A 15,093-nucleotide genomic window follows, 5' to 3' on the forward strand; every position below is an offset into this window, starting at 1 on the left:
AAAATAAATAAATAATGTTTTAGATGTGTGTAAGGGTTCTAACTAAAGGTTTGACTCGGAAAGTAAATTAGCTTGTAATTGTGTTTCATAAATTAGCTCCATTGTATGCATGCTGAAAAAGCTTCACTGGGTATTTAAGTGTGCTGTTTTGATACATGTGAGTTTTTCATTTAATGCATGCGTTTCTGTACTCAAGTGAATTGAAAGTAATTGGGTTTTGAATATTTTGGGGGGGATATTTTACGGAAATACCTTTACGCAAAAATACTTATCTGTAGCTCTGCATGTTTATCTCCTTAATATGTGACCGATGGTCAGGATATTATATTTGGGATAACAAAGAGGGGTTCTTGACAGAGGGGTACACAAAGTACGTGATCTAGACTTTGTGTGCTGGCGATTAGGTGCCTTATTCCGAACGGGACTCAACCCAAAAGTGTACGAGAAACTGTACTTTCCTGAGAAAGTTTTATTCCAAATATAACATTTGTTACATTTGAGCACTTTCGAAATGGCATTGTGTGTTCATACATGTTTATTGACATTGTAAAATGCAAAAGATATCATTCCTTTCCTGAAGCACGATGTAGAGTCTCACATTTGTAAGACAGACATGACATCACTCTGGAATGCTACGGGTATGCTATGGAATGCTCGTATGACGTCATGGTACAATGGGCGAGTTCGAGATAACTTGTGTCATTAATCAATACATCATGTGACTAACCATGTGTCAGGGTAGTCCTGTGGGTACCCGGGTCCTGCCCATTACCCACCCGACCCAGGTACCCGCATTACCCCTCCCAGCCCTAGTGTATAGTTAAATCACTCACACTGAATACTCACATAATCCTGATAAATGTCTCAAAACTCAAACTGTTACAAAAATGTGTTCTCTCCTCAAAGATTATTTTCTGGATTTGTCGGCAGCACTTAAGTACATTTGTAGCTTGGTGTCTTTAGGTGGGGAGGTGGGGGAGCATGCTGAAGACCAGGGTGCCATTGTACAAAGCGATCTTAGCGCTAAGGTGATATCGTAACGCCCATACCTTAACATAGACTTACGACAGTCGTAGAAGTAAGGTTGTTTTGTACAACGGCGCCTTGGTTGCTGGTCCACACACACACAGTACAATGTGTGAAGCCCTTTCTGGCATCCTCTTCCGGGGGCTCCGTGATCTTGCTAAGATATTGCTTTGAGAGGCATAAAATAATACTCATTCGACATTAGTCTCATATTTTAAGTCATTTTATTAAAATTTTATTTATCATCCCATGACTACTATGGAATATTACTGACATAAGAGATTATTCTTCCATGGACTTCTGCTAATGGACCCTGGGGAATTCTTGTGGTATATGACATGAAAATGTCAATTGACAAGGTCAAGGTCATGAGATTGAATAAACTGTCTTTCATGCATGTTTTAAAAAAGTGAGTGTGATTATCATTAAACTTGGTATATACCTTTCCAGTATGGGTCCCTGCTTTAAAAAGGTTTTGGTCAAGATTACAACATTACAATTGTCCCTCTGGTTATAGAATGTCATCTAAAACACTCACATCTCAAAGTTACTGACTTCTTGCATCAGTGAGAAGATATATTTTTCATCGTTCGCAAACTGAGTTCACTTTAATAGTTTGCATCAAAAGATACATATTTTTTTCAGTAATTGAAGTAATTTTACTTTGGTTATGTTTTATTTGTCTACTGGTCCAACCAGTCTTTATGACTAGCAAATAATTATTAAGGTTATAATATATAGAGGGGTACACGTTTTGTGAAACAGTGTTATCTGTGTATAACGCACACTCAAAAACTCTGTTGTTTTTCTGTGAGGTGAAGTCTTGACAGGAGCAAAAGGAGATTACACACTGGGTCAAAGCCTTAACATAAATGTAAATATTAATATAAAAAATAGTTGCTTGCAAGTTTAGTTGTAATTCCCATCACACCATTTACACGCATTGATCAATATGGTTGTCAATATATGAACATCTCGTACATGACGGAGCCAATCATTTTCCCTTATATTGTCCAGTGCTTGCCACTGTATATCCATCCTTCACTCAGTGTCCACATGCCTGAGCTTGTTATGTCATGGGTGACCGGGGCATGGGTGTCCCAGTCGTCTAAGGTGCCGCGATTCGCTGTGCAGAGTTGTGTCCCTTTGGCACGCCAGAAACCTATGATTGTGGGTTAGAATCCCGGTTCGCCCCGATTGTGTGTCTAGGCTTGTCAGCGCCATACCCGTGCTCGTGGGTTTCACCGAAGTGGTAAACGTCAGAGACCTGCATCACTTCGGGCTTTCCTCCCACATTAAGCTGACACGCCGTGATATAACTGGAATAATGTTAAAAGTGGCGTTAAACCCAACTCACTCACTCACTCACTCATGGGTGACTGCCGCAGGAAATTTCATACTGCTGAATCGTGACAAATCAGGACTTGCAATAACAACATCGACTGTCGATTCTCCAGCTCCATCACTGAAGGAAAATTGAAATCACTTGGCGTCAGAGTTATTGACTGTTTTTTTTCACACTCTAAGAATGAACTCAGTGATGCCATGGTGTGAGTATTTTTGTAAATATTATATTCATATGTTTTATAATTATTATACTTGTTATCCAAGTTTTAGTGGAGGAATTTTATTTTTGTATCTCGATTTATTGTCATACCCAGATTAGGTATTTCCGACATCGAACAATTGTATGAAACTGTTTAATTATTGTATATTTTATTGTAATATTGGTACTATGAGTGTTGTTAATGATGCCAAAATGAATGGTGATTTCTGTCATCACTGGATGACCTCTACTGACCTAAAGCCAAAGGGGGCGAAGTGGCTTGCATCCATTGGTGACAATCGCTGATTGTAGGAGGGAAATGTCAGATTTCCTTGCTCATGATCCTTGGTCTGCAGAGGAGAATCCCCTTGTGAAAACCAAATTTGGTAGTATGTTGAAGGCAGTAAAATTGACCGAGAGAGGATATTGATATTTTGGACCCCTCTGTTTTAAAAATGCTGTATCTGCCCTTGGCCTGTGAGTTCTACACTAGTGTTTGTTTCACCAAAGTGATAGTTGTTTCCGGCCATGTCGCATCGGCCATCCTCCCACATTAAGGGGACGTGCGGTGGTATAACTTGAAGATTGTTGTAAGCACCATTATGCCACACTTGTGTGTAATGCCACTGCATCATTGTCAGAAAGTGGTGTTAGGAAAACAAGGAAGTACACTTGTTAGATGTGCTCTGTTGGTGACCCGTGAAGATCCAGGGTAGAATTGGTCTTCAGAAACCCATGCCTGCCATAGGTGACTATGCTTGATGTAAAAGGCGACTAACGGAATGGGGTGGTCAGGCTCGCTGATTTAGTTGATGCATGTCATCGTATCCCAATTGCATGGATTGATGCTCATGATATCAATCACTGGATTGGCTGGTTCAGACTTGATTATTTGCTCGACTGCATCATATAGCTGGAATGTTGCTGAATGCAGTGTAAACAACAAACAAACAAACAAACAAAAACGGCCTAATTTATTGTGAATTTTCTACTTGTGACTGCAAATGATTAATTTGAGGTTAATGAAGTCAGAAGTCTTGAGATATTTAATATGTCATCCCAGTTACATAGTGAAAGTACTGTGCAGATGTTTATAACCTTTTATGTATATATATCCCAATGTTATGTGTTTTTTAAGAATCATATGAACAACTCTAAAACATGACATTCACTTTTTAAAGGCAGCTTTCTCTAAAAAACAGGCAATCATCTGAGTAATTACAATGTCTGTGTGATGCTAGAAGTCCTGTTGTATCGCTAGTCACTTTAAACATTGCCGTCCGAAAACGTAGGATGTCCGAAAACCAATGATCCAACGATATATATACTTCTCAACTTACGATAGGGATATACTGAGTGTTAGCTGGGGACTGAATGTGACAGATTGCTTGGAGAGATTGTCATGCCAATAGTAGTCAATACGTCTAAGGGACTTAAGCCTGTTCAGCCTCAGGTCAAGGCTGCTTGTATGGTTATGTATTCACTGCGTGTCTCAAACTATTACATATCTGTGTCCTGTAATGACATAATATTAGTCAATCTATCTCCAGTATGTATGAGACCATCTTCCTGAGGCAAGAGAGTTAGCTGACTTTAAAAGTCCAGTTTCCACCCTTGCCGAACTAGGCTGGAATTCCTGGGCTCGATCGTAGCGCCACCAGTGGCTATTATGAGTAATGTCCTTTCTATGCCTCTCCTATTGACCAATCAGATTCAACCTCTCGTATCACTAGCATTTGCTTCAAACAAAACGGTGGCGCCCAGTCAAGACGATCTGATTGATAATCAAGATCTATATTGTGATCAAACGAGTCTTACATCGCGAAGTGCATCAAATCACGTGAGCACCGTGATCAAAAACATGAAAAGATATAGAAAATATTTGTCGACAACGTGTTAGCGGTGCACATGCTTTGCACATCCTGCAGTCGACCGAACTATGCATGACACTTTACGAACCAGATTTCGATTTTGGTGCGCGATTTTGATTGGACTATGCATAGACTCGTTAGTCCAGCCAAAATGTAACTCCATAATACCAGCCTAGTTTGGCAAGGGTGGAAACTGGACTTTTACAGTGAGTTAACTCACTTGCCTCGGGAAGATGGTATGAGCCGTGGTTTGAGTGTCCGCCTGGAGAGCCGAAGTTCGGGGGTTCAATCCCCGGCTGCGTCACACCAAGCAACGTTAAAAGATGGTACTTGTTGTTACCCTGACTGGTGCTTAAGGGGCTAAAACAAGGACTGGTTGGCTTGGAGTCAGTGTACTGTATGGAGTATTCAGAAGGTATCTCAGTAGGCTAGCACTATATAATTGGCATTAGTCCCGACTAGTACAAGCAGCCACACACACAGGCATGCACATCACTATATAAGTACCGGTACAATGATCTTGAACATGATGTTAAACCCCACCTCACCTCACCAGTATGTATGAAGCGATGAAGCCAAAAACCAAAACGAAGAATAACTGACGTAATATACCATACGAAAAGGGGATTAAGTCCATATTAGGACAGGTCACGAATTGCCATGGAGGTGAACGAGAGTATGCTGAAACGGCCTTTCAACTATGACATCACTATGTTGTAACCTTGTTACAGGATGTCATCAATGGGATGTCATCAATGGGATGTCATCAATGGGATGTCATCAATGGAATGTCCTGCAATTGAGGGAAATACTAAATGTGTGAACTAAAAGAGAAACTGTGATGTTTTGTTACAGATGAATGTTATGGCCATATGTTGTTAAAATATTTTGAAAACTTAAATACAATTGTTGATACTTTTATGCATGAAACAGTCAGTGTTTGCTCTGTATGCCTCTATGGTAAAGTGTGAATTTGGTGGGGCTTATACAAAAAAAATTAAAAAAATGCACACTAATCCCCATGCTTCTTTATTATTGGGGGGCACGGGTGGCCCAGTCGTCTAAGGCGCCGCGATTTGCTGTGCAGAGTTGCATCCCTTGGGCACGCCAGAAACCAATGATTGTGGGTTCGAATCCCGGTTCGCCCCGATTTTGTTTCTAGGTTTGTTAGCACCATTTCCGTACTCGTGGGTTTCACCGTGGTAAACTTCTGAGACGTGCATCACTTCGGGCTTTCCTCCCACATTAAGCTGACACGCCGCGATATAACTGGAATAGTGTTAAAAGCGGCGTTAAACCCAACTCACTCACTCTTTGTTATTGGACAGTTAGATTGAATAGCATTGGTTTTAGAAATACACATCTTAGGAAAAGTTAAATACTTTTAAAACAGACATAAAAACAGACATTATAAAGTACATCCTTAAGTTATAAAAATATAAAATACACTGAAACACATCCAGTTTTATAACAGTATTGAATATCTTGCTATTCCTTATCAAATGTTGAGTAGCATATATGCTGTTGAGATGTTGATATGGGAACTACTTATTCCATGACATTACACCATTTTTTTGTGACAATACACAATTCGTTATTAATATTTTATACATAGCTGTTTTAATATGCTTTATTCATATTCTGACACACTTTGTTAACGCAAATTTCTGGTTACGTCTTTGCAGCATAATGATACCTTATGAGCAAAACGTAATAAGAAAAAGTGTTTAAGATGTTTCATAGTCTGTCTTACAGACCCTGATACAAATATATATCAAATACAGCTCATGCAAGTCTATAATGTTTGGCAAGTCTAGATCCTGCAGTATCAGGAAATGAAGAGAGTCACTGGGCTCCTTTTTATTATATTTTTATTAAGATAACTGAACAACTGTTTTTTTATGTACGATATGTTCATTTCAGAGACTAGATGTTAGTCTAGATGTTTCATTTTGGTAGATATTTGGTATGATAAACTTCATAGAATATTGCCAGTTTGTTATTGTTGACATCCTCAATACCATCTGGATACCTTTGGCTGGAATCAGCTTCATTAAGATAACAATTTGCCATCGAAAATGAAAGGAGAATAAAATTATATTGTTTTTCTGAGAGTGAATTTAGTTGACATAGACATGCCATTGTGAGTCAGTGTATGTAATTAGATAGTATTGCATTTTTATATATATATATATATCTACATTTAGAACGCCTCCCTGGTCCAGTTGTAGAGGATCTGCCCGGTGAGTGGAAGGTCTGGGGTTTGATCCCTGACCACGTCATAGCAAGAGATGTTAAAATGTGGTATTTGTTGTTACCCTGCCTGGTGCTCAGCATTAAGGGGCTAAAACAAGGAGTGGTCGGCTGGCAGTCAGTATACTGTGTCTGAGTGGGGTATTCATTTAACCTGTGGACTAGCACTATAAAATCGGCATTGATCCGGACTAGTACAAGCAGCCACACACACATGCATGTTCGTCAATATATAAGTGCAATAATCTTGGACATGACGTTAAACGCCATTTCACCTTTTAGAAAGTCTGGGAAAGTCTGGGATATATTTAAGTGATGTCCTGAAGTATTATAAGATGTGGATAAAAAAATTGAATGTATTGGAGAAAACCCAGAAACAAATATTCTGTCTGTAATAATCATTTGTACAACTGAAAGAAAGATGTTGAAGTGTCTTACCAAAACAAGTTACCTTTATACATATCAGCTTTTCTGAATATACGATGTAAACCTTTGATATCTTTTCTGTATGTTTGCATTATGCATTCCTTTTACTGTCATCATTGCCATTTGTCATGTATTCTTACAATAGTGTACACAAATGTTTGCTTTATTGTCATATTTTAATGATACCATGTAATGAAGTGCCTTGAAATAATTATTAAACCTGCAGTTGTTTTCTTTAAGTGTTCTTTTCTTGGCCTGATCAAACAGAGATGGCAGTGTAAATCAATGTGGCAAAACTTTAATGTTGTGCAACAACCATGCTCTTCTGCGGTTTGTTGGTTATCCTGGCATCGATCGTGGAGAACTACAAATCATTACCCAGTGTGTTGTTGGTTGCTTTGGCTGCAATCAGTAATATTCCAGTAGGCCTGTAAGTAATTGATATTATGCTTGGGAAGAGGCTTCTTGTGGGACTGTGTTATTGATAATAGATAATAAGTTAGAAGGATAGAATGAAAAGGGAAATTAAGACCCAACGGGTAAGGTGAATGGATTGAACAGAAGCTGATGATTCTGTGGACAACTGTTTACGTACACTAACGGAAAGAAGTAACTGTGCTTCATGTAAAGAGGTGTACATGTTTGTTTGTTTGTTTGTTTGTTTGTTGTTTATCGCCGCACTCAGCAATATTCCAGCTATATGACGGCGGTCTGTAAGTAATCGAGTCTGGACCAGATAATCCAGTGATTGACCTCATGAGCATCGATCCACACAATTGGCATCGATGACATGCATCAACCAAGTCAGCGAGTCTGACCACCCGATAACGTTAGTCGCCTCTTACGACAAGCATAGTCGCCTTTTACGGCAAGCACGGGTTGCAGAAGACCTATTCTTCCCCGGATCTGCAGGGTCTGGTGTCCATGTTATGTTATTGTAAACAACAACATAATAGTTGGTCATTTGTCTAATCAATGGTGCTGTGATATCACTGGAAAAAAGCGGCGTTAAACTCAACTCAACTCACGCACGCACGCACGCACGCACGCACGCACGCACGCACGCACTCACTCACTCACTCACTCACTCACTCACTCACTCACTCACTCACTCACTCACTCACTCACTCACTCACTCACTCACTCACTCACTCACTCACTCACTCACTCACTCACTCACTCACTCACTCACTCACTCACTCACTCACTCACTCACTCACTCACTCACTCACTCACTCACTCACTCACTCACTCACTCACTCACTCACTCACTCACTCACTCACTCACTCACTCACTCACTCACTCACTCACTCACTCACTCACTCACTCACTCACTCACTCACTCACTCACTCACTCACTCACTCACTCACTCACTCACTCACTCACCCACCCACCCACCCACCCACTCACTCACTCACTGATCAATGGTTTATCATAACAATTCCATTGACAAATACCAATACCTGGTAACAGGAGATCGAGTGACGACCTGGAAGAGGGTGGTATAACAACTCACTCACTCACTCACTCACTCACTCACTCACTCACTCACTCACTCACTCACTCACTCACTCACTCACTCACTCACTCACTCACTCACTCACTCACTCACTCACTCACTCACTCACTCACTCACTCACACTCACTCACTCACTCACTGGTTTATCATAACAATTCCATTGACAAATACCAATACCTGGTAACAGGAGATCGAGTGACGACCTGGAAGAGGGTGGTATAACAACTCACTCACTCACTCACTCACTCACTCACTCACTCACTCACTCACTGATCAATGGTTTATCATAACAATTCCATTGACAAATACCAATACCTGGTAACAGGAGATCGAGTGACGACCTGGAAGAGGGTGGTATAACAACTCACTCACTCACTCACTCACTCACTCACTCACTCACTCACTCACTGATCAATGGTTTATCATAACAATTCCATTGACAAATACCAATACCTGGTAACAGGAGATCGAGTGACGACCTGGAAGAGGGTGGTATCACAACACCAGTAATAATGTCACCTGATGACTGAAAACAACCCGAGAGATGTTCCAAGTGTCAATCAAAGATTGGCCCAACTGAGCTGGCATTACCAGCTGGTTCGGTCCTGCCTTAGGCCTCATTCTATCTCACCCAATACATGTTCTATGGGGGAGAGGTCTGCAGAAACAGACAGTATAGCACTGTTTTGCTACCTAAAAAATCTCTTATTAAACACGTTGCACGTGGGCATTATCTTGCTGTAACGTGGCGTTACGTGTCTGCATTTGCATAAAGGGTAGAACATGGTAGCGTACGCCATTCAAATTGCCATTAACAATGATGAGTTGTGTTCTTCCATGAGTTGTGATGCCACCTGGACTCATTTGTGAACTCATATTTGACTCTTGAAGCCCCGATGGTGTCTAAGGTCCGGTGTAGAATATGTATTCAGCAACCCATTCTTGCCGTAAAAGGCGACTGTGCTTGTAAGAGGACTAACGGGATCGGGTGGTCAGACTCGCTGACTTGGTTGATGCATGTCATCGTATCCTATTTGCGTGGATCGATGATCATGATGTCAATCACTGGATTGTCTGCTCCAGACGCGATATTATTTGAGCATTTGAAAACAAGTATTTGAACAAAGGAGTATGGAAACAAACAGAAGACAATGTTAGATATTCTCTATTAAATTGTTTTTTTGTCCACTACCAAGCAAGGCGCATTGGGACACCTGCTCCGACGAATTTGGACAAGAACATACATTATTGTTTGAACAGTAATGGACTTTGCAAACCAAGTTAAAAATGTACTTTTAGAACAAAACTATTACGTATATAACGAACCACGGTTTTAATTGACAGGAGTCAATATGTGAACAGATCATTATAATAAAAACCTTTGCAATGTGATCGACACTGAATCTTAGCTGCTTTGGATAACGATGCGTTACCCCAGCTGAAACTGTTGTAGACAGATTGACAACAATGTCACATGGTTATGGTGATATATCATCGTCTTTCTTCTCATAAACAATATGTTTCTTTGCACTCACACACAAGTTCTCTTCACCGAGGCGGGTGATAGGACTGGCCTTATCAGTCTGCTGGTCACACCCTGTGCATAAAATTATTTTTGAACATATTTAAATTCTACAAGCGTATTGTTTTGTCTTGGCCATGAATAACGTGTTTGAATTCACTCATTTCCCATGCCAGAGGGGGCACGGGTGGCCCAGTCGTCTAAGGCGCCGCGATTCGCTGTGCGGAGTTGCGTCCCTTGGACACGCCAGAAACCTATGATTGTGGGTTCGAATCCCGGTTCGCCCAGATAATGTTTCTAGGTTTGTCAGCAACATACCCGTGCTCGTGGGTTTCACCGAAGTGGTAAACGTCTGAGACCTGCATCACTTCGGGCTTTCCTCCCACATCAAGCTGACAAGCCGTGATATAACTGGAATACTGTTAGAAGCGGCGTTAAACCCAACTCACTCAATTCACTCACCCATGCCAGAAGGTGGAGGGTCATGGGCCAATCTGGTGATGTTGACCCATTTTTTCTGAATATATCAAATGTTGTGTCATGGACCGTATCAGCATGGCATTTTTGTTATATACAAACGTAACTGTCGTATTAGCTGAAGTATAACACTGCTGTATCTAGTTTGCGTCTTGGATAACCAATCTAGTTTAACACTGTCCTTGTTGACACTCCATGGTGGGTGGGAAGCGTGGTTGCTGAATTGTATTTCTTTTATCATGGCTCATGATCATTCTGGTTCGAAAGGATGACATTTCAAGAGAATAGAAATTCATCTGATGATGTTGATACAAAGATGGATTTCTGGGCTCGATTTCACGTGATTGAAGCTACAGTTTGACTCCCGTTAAGATGAATCATTTTGCTATATTTAAAGGCAATACATGTATACGGTGGAGAGATGAAACATGCAACCGACTTCGTACCGGATCTCCTCTTGTACTTTGTCCCCGGAAATCTATTATCAGTCAAGTAGCCAATGTTGAGGTTGCTGTTTCCGAGTATATAACACTTAACTCTTGCCAGGACAGTGTCGATGACGGGACACGTCAGAAGTGATTGTGGCATACTGGGATTTGTCTAGGATTCTTAACTAAGTACCCATGGCAGGCAAACTGTGAAAAATAGTTATGTCGTTCAAAAAAGGGATTTCTAAAAGTTCACGTTTTCTTAAATTCAGAGGTATATAGAGACTGCATTCAATGCAATAAGATAAAACTAAGCATTAAAACCTGTTCTCATTTGTTGGTCTTGCTATTAGTGAATACAGGTTACTTCTACAAAGCCATAAAATTAGTTATCAGTTATGCATGTTAATACTTTGTAACATGAATTGGGAAATGTTTAGTTCCAAATTAGGGATTTTTATTCGGCTTGAGGCCGAATATCAGCCTATGACCAGGTCTTGATAAATCCCTGGACGCAACTTTAAAACCAAGGCGTTATATCGATTTAACGTTTTACCATGATCCCATGATTGTGTGGATCGACACTCGTGATGGCAATAACGGGAAAATCTGGTTCACACTCTTTGAATCACAGACGCCGTCATAGATTGAAAGGATGGCTTTACAATAATTGTGATGTGAAATCTCCTCGGAAACGCGGAAAATCGCGTTTTTTAAAACAGTAGTCCTCGGAAAAAATCATCTTCCACGTAAAAATATAATCAAAGATTAAAAAAAAAACACTCCGAAAAATATGATCGAAAACCGGACAACCGTAGCGGATTGTCCTGTTTTCGATCAGAGCTTTCAGCAGCATAGGTTTTCGGACATCATACGTTTTCTATCCCGAATACTTGCACTACAACGTGGGGTGTGGCGTCACACAGAAATTGTAAATACTCAAGAGTCAGATGATGGCTTGTTTTTAAGATAAAGTTGTCTTTTAGCCTGTAAGTGAATGAGATGTTTTACAGTTGTTCATGTGATTAGCGAGAAAACTATGAATGTTTCTTCAACGTCCCAAAACCCATAACATGGGAATATATGTTGTATTAATGTCTTATGTTTGAAATGGAGTTTTGTTTTTTTCAACAAAAGGTAAGTAAGTACAAGGTAAGTTTTTTTCAATATGCTTCAACATGGGGAAAGGGTCAGACATTACACGCTTGTGACAGTTGTCCTTGTGTCTGGGGGATGGGGGTTGAAGTTTATGGCAGTATTGCTCCCAGACCTGGCGGGTAGCCAGGTGTGCTGAAGCTATGCCCGATTTTTTAAAAGTACTGATTTAACTTCGAAATTTTACTGCATCTGCCATCTTGTTTATTTGACTTATTGACTTTTGCCATTGACTTATTACATTTCTTGGTGTGAATGTTGTCCATGCACGAAATTGCTTAAAATGCAATCAAATGTTTAAACTATTTCTGGGGGGCATGCCCCCACATCCCCCCTAGACTTTTCCTTTTTTTCGGGAAAACCTGCTCACATCCCTGAGTTCACTGTCAATTGTTCGGCGTGGAGTGGGCAGGATGTGCGATGTGTCATGCAACCAGTGTTACACAATAGCCCTTAGCCTCCGCATGTGGTCTAAATAAATTCGCCGAAATCCAAGATAAGCAAGTCCAGTAAATCATGTCCAGAAATTGATAGCTGATAGTTAGCCGCTGTTACTCCCGAAAGTTCAAGCTCACGGCTAAGGTAGAAAGGACAGACGTAAAGACTGCAAGGAGGACGGGATCAGAGACTCGATCTAACATTGGCGGCAACTGGTCTCCTGTATCTCAACAGCAGGTTAAAACATTATGAACTCACCTTGTGCTTTGTGTTGTCCTCTTCCCGAGACCAGGGTCCTCCATCACAATAGGACATGGAAGTGGAAATATTGTGCGGACTGGTGGACTCTGGCCAGCACATACTGGGTCAGTAGGGTTTTACGCCACTTAAAGCAATATTCCAGAATTTCTGGGGGACACCAGAAATAGGTTTCACACAATGCGCTCATGTGGGGAATCTACCCCGGCCTTTGGTGCGATGAGCGAACACTTTAACCACAAGGCTGTCCCACCTCCCAAGCCAACATGATAAGGGCGAGTAAGTAAGGGTGATTAGTACTCCACTCAAAAAGGCTAACCAGGATCTGGCATACCTTTACAAGGATTACCCAACCTAATTACGGGACAATATGAATAATCTGTCTATGGCATTAGGGGCACAAGCAATCTCAAACATAGTCCAGACTTTTTAGGGGGATCCCAAAACATACAAGTAGTGGGTAACAAGCATTGAGACATATGCTATTCTTACGAAAGCCAGTCCCAACCAAAAGAGACTTATAGCTATCAAAGTAGCTCAGGGACATAAGTGATTGTATCCAGAGTTACATGAATGAGCATGATCAAGTTACATTGGAGGAGTAAAAGTAGGACTGACTTGAAGATTCACAGAAATCACAGACCCACAGCATGCATTAATGTTGCTAAGGTCTCTAACGTTGGAGAGTGTTCAAATGTATGCAGAATGATCGCTATTTGTTTTATGAAAAAGTGCATGCTGGCATGGGAGAGAAGGAAATGGCATGGTGGTAGAAAGGCAACTGGTAGGATTTATCTTTATAGATGGGTTGGCCTGGTTACCCGAAGAAAAGGTAATGAGGGGGAATCCACCCAAACTAACTGGTGCGGTTATCTCAGCAACAAATGATCAAAATATCCAGGCTGTTCATTAAGGTTTGGTAAGGTTGGCTGCTGACATCACAATTAGGCCACAAAACGAAAATGTACTCAGAGCAACAGGTAAGTGAGTGAGTGAGTGAGTGAGTTTGGTTTAACGCCGCTTTTAACAGTATTCCAGTCATATCGCGGCGTGTCAGCTTGATGTGGGAGGAAAGCCCGAAGTGATGCAGGTCTCAGACGTTTACCACTTCGGTGAAACCCACGAGCACGGGTATGGTGCTGACAAACCTAGAAACATAATCGGGGCGAACCGGGATTCGAACCCACAATAGTAGGTTTCTGGCGTGCTTAAGGGACGCAACTCTGCACAGCGAAACGCGGCGCCTTAGACGACTGGGCCACCCATGCCCCCCAACAGGTAAGAATAGGTGAGGTGAGGTGAAATGGGGTTTAACGTCGCGTCCAAGATTATTGCACTTATATAGCGACGTGCATGTACGTGTGTGTGTTTGTGTGGCTGCTTGTACTAGTCCGGACTGATGCCGATTTATAGTGCTACCCCACTGGGATACCATGCCGCAGTTTAACATGAATGCCCCACTTAGACACAGTATACTGACTCCGAGCCGACCAGTCCTTGTTTTAGCCCCTCAATGCCGAGCGCCAGACAGGGTAACAACAAGTACCATCTTTTAACGTCTTTTGGTATGACGCGGTCGGGGATCGAACCCCGGACCTTCCGCTCTCCGGGCGGACGCTCTACCACTAGACCACGGAGGCGGTCATGTAAGAATAGACAAAGATTTGAGGTTGACAGGGTGTATCAAATGATAGCTTTAGGCAAGTATTATTTGAACAGCGAACCTGATATTCTCATAAGCAACCCTGTCAAAGAGATGAACAAACACAGGAATGTCCCGGTCATGCTTGTACACATCGCCAACAATGGATACAAATGGTGCAGATAAGACATTTTGCGTGGACTTTGAACAAGGCAACCCGTTCCATCTCGCCGCCTCTGTGGGGGGTAGATGAAAGACGTTTCATTGGTATGTGCAGTTACTACTGTAGATTAATGGCCCATGTTCTCTAAGATCGGACTGCCTCTGGTGGTCTAAAGGGGCTAAAACAAGGACTGGTCGACTCGGAGTCAGTATTACTGTGTCTGCTTGGGGTATTCATGTTAAACTGCGGCATGGTATCTCAGTGGGCTAGCACTATAAAATCGGCACCAGTACGGACTAGTACACGCAGCCACACACACACACACACACACGTACGTGCATGCACGTCGCTATATAACCTCATTACA

Source organism: Haliotis rufescens, unplaced genomic scaffold (genome assembly GCF_023055435.1).
Source record: "Haliotis rufescens isolate VD_foot unplaced genomic scaffold, xgHalRufe1.0.p SCAF_10, whole genome shotgun sequence".
Lineage (NCBI taxonomy): Eukaryota > Metazoa > Mollusca > Gastropoda > Lepetellida > Haliotidae > Haliotis > Haliotis rufescens.